This window comes from Indicator indicator, chromosome 27, assembly GCF_027791375.1.
Source record: "Indicator indicator isolate 239-I01 chromosome 27, UM_Iind_1.1, whole genome shotgun sequence".
In the NCBI taxonomy this organism is placed as follows: domain Eukaryota; kingdom Metazoa; phylum Chordata; class Aves; order Piciformes; family Indicatoridae; genus Indicator; species Indicator indicator.
The window spans coordinates 9,598,244-9,608,841 of NC_072036.1; positions in this window are offsets into that span (position 1 = coordinate 9,598,244).

Consider the following 10,598-nt stretch of genomic DNA (forward strand, 5'->3'; position numbering starts at 1 on the left):
TGGATAGCATTAGCAAACAGCCAATCTGTATATACACCAGTAAATAGGTTTGCCTTTTGTAAGGCAATCTTACAGACTGCATTAGCTTTGATTTTTTTGTTGGGAACAATGGAGAAATGGTGAGTGACTGTTGGGTAGTGTAAGTCTTCCTTGGCCTGTCTTGCATAAAGAAACTTTCTTCAATTAGAGTACTTTCAGATCTGAAATCTCTGGAGTTCCATTTCTTTACAGCTTGACCTCAAACAGCTTGAACCCAAACAGCTTGACCCAATGGGTATGGGTGTGCTGACAGTGCCATGGAACACTACAGGATGTTCTGTAGCAGGCCTTTAGCTTCATCACTGCTCCTCAACCCTTCTTTAAAACGAGGACAATTGGCATTTGGAAAGCCAGCAGCTGCTGAGAGGAATAGCATTGACTCCTACAACTTGTATGCAGTATGGAAGAACAAAATCATCAAAGACCTTGGAGAGCCACGGGGTGTTGGCAACCAGGAAGGCTCAATGATGTCACCAATCCTAGAACTGGAACTTTTTTTTTTTGCAGAGCACTTAAGTACAACTTTGGTGAGGATTCTTTTTTGTAAAACTGCCTTAACCTTACTGTGGTAACAGTGGACCCTTTGGCTTCAAATTCTGCCATGCCAGCAACAAGGCCAAATCAAACTGTGTTAGGCAGTGGTGCTTTTTGATACCTATTTGCCTGTGGGGAGGGGATGTCCATTTTCCATGTGACAAAATGAAAAACTAAGCTTCCAATTAAGAAAATAACTTTCCAGTATATGGTGACAAGCCTAACATCAGGACAGAAATCCTTCTTCAAAGGTCAACAAAGTGAGGACAAGAAGAGTGGGGCATGGACACCTGTGTTGATCTGCTAGAGGGTAGGGAAGCTTTACAATGGGATCTGGACAGGTTAGATCGATGGGCCAAGGCTCACTGTATGAAGTTCAACAATGCCAAGTGCCAAGGTCCTCCACCTGGGTCACAATAACCCCACAGCAAGCTACAGACTTGGAAAGCTGCAACTTGGAGAGGGACCTGGGGGTATTGGTTAACAGTCGACTGAATATGAGTCAGCAATGTGCCCAGATGGCCAAGAAAGCCAATGGCATCCTGGCTTGGATTAGAAACACAGTGGCCAGCAGGAGCAGGGAGGTGATCATCCCCTGCACTTGGCTCTGGTGAGGCCACACCTCCAGTGCTGTGTTCAGTTCTGGGCCGGTTCAGTGGAGCATGTCCAGAGAATGGCCAAGAGGCTCATGAAGGGTCCAGAGCACCTGGCCTATGAGGAGTGTCTGAGGGAGCTCCCAGGTGGGACTGTCAGGGGGCTGGGAGGGCTTTTGGGGTGCACAGTCTGGGTAAAGCTAGAGGAGAGACATCCATAGGGAATGAGGCTGTGCCAGTGCTACTTGCAAAGCAGCATATTAGGGACTGCAGTTAAGCATTCAGAATGATTAGCAAGGCTGGGTAGTAAATTCCTTTCATCATTTTGGCTGTCATCCTAAAATATGTGCTCTAGATTTACCACAGATTTGCTTGGTTTGGGCCAGGGAATTTCATTAAGTAACTCCTGCATCATGTGCTACACAAGGTTGCATTAAATGGTCCAGTGACCATTTCTATTCTTCTGTTTCAATGGTCCTTTTCTGAAAAACAATTCTAGCAGAGCCAGGAAGAAAAACTGAGCATTGGTATTTAGGAAGTACAAAGAGCTCAATCTGTTTAACTGCTGAGACATTATTTTTCTTTTTTCTTTTTTTTTAATTGAAAAACAATTCCCAGGATTCATTGATCTTTACATTAGTCAGAGCATCCTACAAGGACAGAAACCATGATGGGAAGGGTGTGAGTAATGAGCTAGCAGCCTAGTGAATCATTTCCCCTAAAGCTTTGTATTTGTAGAGAGACAGATGGTGGGAGCTGTGAAGAGGCAGAGGGAGGGGGAAAGCCTTTTTTTGCAAACAACAAAAGTAGGGATAGAGGACAGTGAAAAAAATGAAATAATCAGCAGGTAAGGGAGGAGAGGCTGAGAGTACAGTGGCTGTTTCAAACCTGACATCTTTGTGCTCAAGTGGATTAGAGTTAAGGGAAAATACAGGGAGGGAATTACAGAAAACAAGAGCTTTATGGCCAAGAGGAAAAAAAATTAGCAAGAGCAGCCGTGAAACACATTTGTAGATGAACTCTTGAGTCAGTTATTAACTTAATGTGTAAATAATGGGGAAGTAGCTGAAAGTATGCAAGTCTCCCTCCCACAGGCTGGCAGGTACCCAGAGAGGCAGAAGGCTTCACTTGAACAGTTAAGGTCGCACCAGGTGTGTCTCTTAGAGCACCAGTATGTGTGCAGGGGGTGTGTGAGAGAGGAAATGCACTGTTCCTAACCTGGAAAATAAGGAGCCAAGCAAGAGAGTCACCTACTTAACACTGGGATGAGTGCAGCATTGAGATAAAGACAGAGATCATTGAGAGAGAGTCTGCTTTGCAGGCTTGCCAAAGCTCAGATGATAATAATACATCTAAAGATTTTTTTTATTTTTTTTTTTTAATGCAAGTCATCTGTGTGACAAAAATATGGCTGTAAAGTTTTTATCACAGTTAAGCTCCAGCAAGGGAAGTGTGCAGCAGCTCTACTACAAAGTTAATCCAATAAAGCCTTGCACACAAGACATGAAATGCTGCCCTAAGAGCTCATTTTCTCCTGGTAGGCTCTTAACTGCCATAATTTGCTGCCATTTAAGAAAATAAAGCAGCAGATATCCCTGCAGCCTCTCTGGGGCCAGCAGCAAGGCAGATAAGGAAGCTGGTTTATTAGAGCAGCCCCACCAAAGGGCACCTTGCTAGGATCATGGCTTTCCCCTGTCTCCAGCCAGGAGCTGGGCTGCAGGTACTGGACATGTGGGCATCTTCATAACAGCAGCAGTCCAGGCAGCAAACTTCAGCAGCTGCTCAGGGGAGCTCCACAACGAGATGCACTAATGGAGGACAAGCAGCAACTGCCACCACTACGTATCCTGCTTCTGGGCTGTGGGACTGGAAGGCACTGGTAAAGCTGAAGGAGCTGCCTGGTCTTACAAGATAAGGGAGGAGGAGAAGAAGGAGCCATGTGGCCTCAAAGTGCAAAGGATCTACTATGGTAACAAAGGCAAACAGCTCAGGGAGTTTCCTCACCCTCAGCGTGCTGAGCAGGTGCGTGTTATCTTCCCAAGCAAACATCTCTCTTGTCATACTGTGGCTTTAATTTAACAGGTTGCCCACACCTGCAGGAGTCTGCTGCTGTTCAACACATGTTTGGGAAACAGATCCTGCCGGGAAGGTCATAGCCTTCCCCCTCCACCACCCCCTGCACAACACTGCTGCAGGAAAGCACTCCCTTAATACTGTGTTTGCAGTACCGATGGGCTGCTGCTCCTTCTCCCCGGTCCCCAGCACAGCTCTCCTGAAGTTTAAGGTCTGCATGCAGCACATCAGAATCCCTGGAAATCACTGCGGTGTTCCTCCTTGAGCTGTGCCAGTAGCTGCTCACGCAGGTCCCTGCCGCCAGCAGGAACCTCACTGGCACATGAACATCTCACAAAAGCCACCTGCAAAGCCCTCTCTGAAGCACTAGACCTTCAGACAGGCACCTCTCCTCCTAGCTCATCTGATGCTGTTGTAATTGGTGGAGAAGGAACATCTGTGTTTGTGCAGTATTTGTATTAAACCAATTACTGCTGACAGCGAGAGGGCTTCTCTGGCCCATGGCAGAAGCACATCTGGAGCAAGCAGAGGCGTCCATCACATGCTTGCTCTGAGCCACAGCTCAGATGGACACTGGATGCTGCTGCCCATGCAGGCAAAGCCAAACGATGGCCCAAGATGCCAGCCTGGAGGAGGAGGCAGCAGAGCAGCAGCCTCTCCAGTGCCAGCTCCAAATTAATCCAGGAGTAAACTGGAAGAGCTCAGCCTCACTCCAGCTTTCGCCTCAGCCTGATCACAGAGCCACGCACAGACCACCAGCTGTGTGTCCCTGTCTGCGGCCAAGATCACTTGTAAACAAACAAAATAGCATCTAAACCAAAGTGTCCCAGCCTGCCCAGACCTGCCAGCTAGGCTGCATGTCAAGGGCTCACTGGTGTAGATGGGACCACACAAATGAGAGCACACTTCAAACCCCATCGAGGCTCTGGGCACCGGGCACTGCACACCGCTGGGCAGGTCTGAGCAAACTGGGAGCTATGCCACCAAAAGCAAAGGCAGGGGATTTGTAAACATTTCTTCTTCACTGAAAGGCAACAGGGACTTCTCCAGCTCGCTGAAGGGTAGAGGACAAGTGGCTGCTTGCCCACCTAACCCTCAGGCCAGGGGAGCTTCGCAGCAACTTCTGCAGCCACCAAGCCCTTGGGGCTAATGGATCCGAGGAGTCTCAGGTGAAGCACGGTGCATTCAGTGGGTGTAAATCCCTGCAGGACTGGCTGCTGTGGGAAAATGGGTAACCCAGATCCTGCTAGGGAGCAGGAGACTTCTCAGTACCCAGCTTGCATGTTGGGCAGATGAAGTCCTCTCTTGTGTTGTGCTAGTCTTTGGGGGGTGGGAGGGAGATGTACAGTGGGAAAGCCTCAGTAAACCAGGGAAGTGTGGGGTTTCTGGGGCTGCAGGGAAAGGTACTGTGATGGCAGACACTGGACACAAAAACCCCAGTGCTAAAAATAGTTAAGAATTAAAATTTATTTTAAAAAATCATGACCAGCACCACCTGCACTGAACTCATCCTGGCAGAATCTCATTCTTTGGATTTTTCCAAGTTTTTTTTTCCTAAAGGATTGTATTCTGGAACTATTATCATGGAGGCTTTCTACAGAGCTACCTTCCTTGACTTGAGCTGGCAATCCCTACAGCATGTCTGTTCTGTTTTTCATCAGCTGCCTCCAGTGAAAATCTGCTAAATGAGATGCTTTGTGACTGGCACATTCAGCACTGCAAAGCTGTCCTGTGCCAGCCTCAGGACTTCCAGCAAGCAGCAGGTGCTGCAGCCCACTCTCAAAAAGCCTGCAGTCTTCAAAGGAAGCAATTTGGTGAGAAAGACTTCTGAACAGGTAACACTGCTGGGGATTTTACTGACTGGGTCAGGAGCAGTGATGCATTCGAGAGACTTTCATCCCTAGGTGTACACAACATCCATCTGCACTGAAAAGTCATTTGGAAAACAGAAGTTTTATTCTTCACTTTGCTAGGCTGCCCAGAGAGGTTGTGGAGCCCCTGTCTCTGAAGGCATTCAAAACCCTGCTGGGCATGTTCTGTGTGATTTTACTCTGGATGTTCCTCCTCTAGCAGAGAGGTTAGAATGGATGATCTTCAGAGGTCCCTTCCAACCCCCACCATGCTGGGATTCTGTGATACTACTGCATTGCTGCAGAAAGTTACCAACTCCTTCTGCTCCACTCCCTTTAGCTAAGCAGCTGGGGTGATAGCAAACTGACCACTTAGGTGGCATTTTTGGAGCCTTACTGATTAAAGTACTCTACATGCATATAAACAATACTGAGTTTTATGGGTCCACTCTCCTCCCAGCCTTACAAGAGAGGGACTTTTTTTCTTGAAGCACTCTCTATGTAGAAGCTGAAACAGCAGAAAGTCAGCAGTAAGACTGTCCCACAGGAGAGATGGAGGAGGGCTCTTTAAATATACACAATAGAAACTGAGCAGACAGACAGGGAGTATGATAAAGAAGTGAGAAAGGGGAAGGGAACTGTACTGTAATAAAACTGGATGAAGCAGCAAAACTAACCAGCTGCAACAGACTCATCTTTTTTTGGCTTCATGCTGTATTTTGAAAGAGCTAAAATAATTTAGTATTTACTTTTTTAATGAGGAGGAAAAAATACAGCACACTAGTATTTTCCTCCAAGTTTTTGTGCCCTGGTTTAAATCATTAGTTGGAAGCCAGCCTCCTAAAGCAGCAGAATCCCTCCTGAGCCATACCTGTTTGGTACATTGGTGCATCAGCAATTAGGAGGCTGGTGGCTGCATCACAACAAGACAGCCAGGTACAAAGCACATGGGAAACAAAGAAGCTTCCTGTAGCACAACAGATGAAAACTGCACATCTCAAATCCTCGCATCTGCTGAGTGATGCAGTCCAGACTCCCTGCTCACTCCAGGCTGGAGTTAATTACTCACAGGAGTAATTTACATGATGAATTTTAAAGCTCTAGGGTGGAGGGACTTTGGCTTTGGAGAGGCAGGTTCCACCATTCCCCCAAAGCAATGCCTGGACAGTGGCATGGATTTTGTGACCTGTTTCACTGAAGCTACACTGGGGACAAAGCATCATCCCCATCAAACCAGCTTGGGAGCTTTTGTTTCTATTGCTCATATTTCTCTCTCCTGCAAACTTTCCTGTTCTTGGTGTCTTGCAGAGCAGCTTGTCTTGCCCAATGCTCCTTGTGCAGTACTAAAAAGGTTTATTTGGAGCCCCACATCAGGCTCAGCCTGTGCATCCCTTCACAAGATCAACATGTGGTCTGGTGTGACCCTGTACTGCCTTCACACAAGCTTGGGAGGTGCAAAAAGAGGTGGAGCTGAGTGGTGCTATTTCATGGAGACAGAGTGGTGCTTGGGAAGATTGTCCAGGGCTTGTCTACGTTAGGGCTGGTCTGTGATGGTACCCAAACTGGTCTGCAGCAGATAGCAAGAAGGTAAGCCTTTACAAGACTCTGTGAAATAGCATCACTGAGAAAATCTAGTGAGGGACAGCAGATCTGGGGTCACTTTGCTTGTGACTGAGCTCAAAATTAATGCCTTCAAGGAATCCATGTAGCCCCTGACCTGCTCCCTATGACCAGAACAGTTCCTAGGTATGTCCCAGGGAAATGCATTTTATCCCACCAGACATATAGCTGCTATACAGCAGCATGTCTGTGAGCTCTTAGCTTGTCAGACAAGCCTCAGTATCTCAGCACACGTTGGGATTTAGCAAGCTTTCAAGGCATTTTGCATTAGCCCAGGTACTGGCTCTGCTGCTGGTTTGCAGTGTATGTGTTATTGCCCAGCTAAAAGCATGGTTTCAGTTCTGATTTCTCTTTTTTTTCCCCCCACATGCTTGCATTAACAAACCTCTAATCAACAGAAGCAAATGATTTCTCACCTGTCTCTGTGTTTTGCATTAGAGTCAGCTACATAGATTGCTGCCTGTGCCTAAGGCTGAAAACTAGAAAGCTGTTCTTATGGAAAGCTCACAGTCTGACTCTATCTGGGCTCTGGGTGGCTAACTAAAATCCTTTGCAAATTATCTGTTGCTTCTTTGTAAGCCCTGCTTCCTTTCTTGACGTCTGACTTTGGGCTGGGGACAAAGAACTTCCTGTATCATAGAGCAGGGCACAAGGAAACTCTTTGTACCCTCACCGAGGATGAGGGTATCAGTGAGTAGCTTATAAGGCAGCTCTGAAGGGTCTTGTTAGAACGACTTTATTCTCCCAGTTTCAGTGGTTTGATTAAGTGGATCATGTGATAAACACTTATAATGAACTTCTTCAGATGCTGCCAGGGGAAATCCATCAGATAAAATACTGAATCCCACGACATTGCCTCTCTGCATAACAAACTGATTACAAAGATGGAAAAAATCGTGCAAGTCACTGGCTGCCTCCACTCAGGACAGCACAGCAGTGTTCTACAATGTTCTTTCTGCTGCCCCACATCAAAATATCCTTGCTACTAAATCCAGTCCAAACTAGTGCAGTTTTCCTCCTGCAGCTCAGCAGGCAGATTGCAGCTAAATGTAACCACTTGTGAGCAAGCCTGGTCATGCTTCTGAGTGATTTCTTTCTTACTGAAGAAAACAAAATAATACAAACAAACAAAACCTCAACCAAACAAAAACTGAGCATAAAGGCAGGAGTAACAGATGCTACTTTGATTTGTTTAAAAAATAAAAATCTAACTCAACCTGAAATCACCAGAGGGTAAACCACACTTCATTGGTGCTAGTGAAAGGTCAAACAGCAGCCCATGTTCACCCCTTGTGCTTTCACCAATACCCACAGGACCAGTGACCAGGGTAAGATGCCAGTATCTGCTGTGAGCCAAGAGCAGACTAAAATATCTGCAAAGGCTCTACTACACAGAAGAGGGCCAGGAGCTCTGCCAGCACTCAGGTGTCAAGGGAGAAGAGGCAGCTGTTTCAGCTGGGCATGGTCCTGCTGGCAGGGAGCAAGTGGAGAGACACACAAGTGCTGGGCCTAAACTTGGGGCCCTTAATTCAGTACCTGGGTTCTGGGGCAAGGATAATGCCTTTCCTTTTAGCTGTTTGCTGACACTCTGTTTCTCTGAGCCTAGGTTCCAGACCTCACAGAGTTGTAGCTGGGGTGGCAGAAGCTGCAAAGCCAGATCTGGTGTGCCCGTGCCCAGGCTCCCTCCCTCCATGTCACCCTGTTGAGTCATCAGCTCTTTAGGGTCACTGGGTGAGGCGGCTTAAAAGGAATTGCTTTGGGAGTTCGTGTGTCAGGAGAAACGAGAGGGTAAAGGGTGATAAACATCATGTCACCTCAGCAGCTCTGTCCTGCACATCACCAATAGGTCTGACAACTGTCAATGACTCCTGGTGGAACCAAATGGCAGTGCTCCTTCCTCCATCATACCTACAGCCCTTGCATTTCCCTCCTGCTCTGCAGACATACTGCACAGGGCAAGAGTGCCCAGTCTGGCATCCCCACCAGGAAGCCTGTGTGGCCACAAGGCTGCTTTTGTACAACACTCTGGAGAATGCTCTTGGCTATGGCTGGCAGCTCACTGTGCTGCTCTCTTCACAGTCTCACAGTATATCAGAGGTTGGAAGGGACCTCAAGAGATCATCAGGTCCAACCCTCTGCCAGAGCAGCAAGAAAAAGCATAGCATACTTCTGGGAATCACTCCAGGAAAATAAATATGCAGGATGGCATATCACCCTACACAGAGCTGGCAAAGGTAAAATAACAGTTGAGGTTGATCATACAGAAAATGAAATAATTCTGTGTTCATATGTACATGCTGGTCTGCCCCTGAGACAAAAGGGCAAAGGTGAGGCTGGGAACAGTTGTAGCTTGTTGAGCTAACCTGGGAGATCAAGTCTGAATTTGATCCCTAGCTTTCAGGAGGCCTATGAATTCTCTAGAAATTAGCACCATCATTTATTTCCTGTCTCTGTGGCTCAGGACTCTTTTTATGGCATGTGCTTGCCTTTGAGAGCCTAAGTGCTAGGCATAGCTTTCCCTCAGTCATCAGAATGCACAGCTCTGTACACAAGTAGCATTCAACACAGTGAAGAATGGGACAGAAACAATTGCCTTGCTTTCCTACAATGGGTTTGGATGAACACACCCTCCCAGTTCCATCTGTGTTCTACTGTGCTTTTCTTCCTTGAGAGTTTCTTGAGAGCAGGATATGGCATTTGCTGGTATTGACTCTTTGATCAGAACTTATTCTTTTGCTCTCCTTCTGCTCTACTCTCATTTTCCCAGTCTTTTCTACTTTTTGGTATAGTCTCCTGAATCCTTGTTTTTCCATCAGGCTGTCCCTACTTTTGCACTATCCAGTCCCTACTTTTGCACTATCCAGTCCCCAGGTCTGCACTATCCAGTCCCCAGTTTTGCACTATCCAGACCCCAGGTCTGCACTCTCCAGTCCCCAGGTCTGCACTATACAGTCCCCAGGTTTGCACTATCCAGTCCCCAGGTTTGCACTATCCAGTCCCCAGGTCTGCACTATCCAGTCCCCAGGTTTGCACTATCCAGTCCCCAGATCTGCACTATCCAGTCCCCAGGTCTGCACTATCCAGACCCCAGATCTGCACTATCCAGACCCCAGATCTGCACTATCCAGTCCCCAGGTCTGCACTATCCAGTCCCCAGATCTGCACTATCCAGTCCCCAGGTCTGCACTATCCAGTCCCCAGGTCTGCACTATCCAGTCCCCAGATCTGCACTATCCAGTCCCCAGGTCTGCACTATCCAGTCCCCAGATCTGCACTGTCCAGTCCCCAGATCTGCACTGTCCAGTCCCCAGGTTTGCACTATCCAGTCCCCAGGTCTGCACTATCCAATCCCCAGGTCTGCACTATCCAGTCCCCAGATCTGCACTATCCAGTCCCCAGGTTTGCACTATCCAGTCCCCAGATCTGCACTGTCCAGTCCCCAGGTCTGCACTCTCCAGTCCCCAGATCTGCACTCTCCAGTCCCCAGATCTGCACTATCCAGTCCCCAGGTCTGCACTATCCAGTCCCCAGATCTGCACTGTCCAGTCCCCAGATCTGCACTGTCCAGTCCCCAGGTCTGCACTCTCCAGTCCCCAGATCTGCACTCTCCAGTCCCCAGTTCTGCACTATCCAGTCCCCAGGTCTGCACTATCCAATCCCCAGATCTGCACTATCCAGTCCCCAGATCTGCACTATCCAGTCCCCAGATCTGCACTGTCCAGTCCCCAGTTCTGCACTCTCCAGTCCCCAGGTTTGCACTATCCAGTCCCCAGGTCTGCACTATCCAATCCCCAGATCTGCACTATCCAGTCCCCAGATCTGCACTATCCAGTCCCCAGATCTGCACTATCCAGTCCCCAGTTCTGCACTCTCCAGTCCCCCAGGTCTG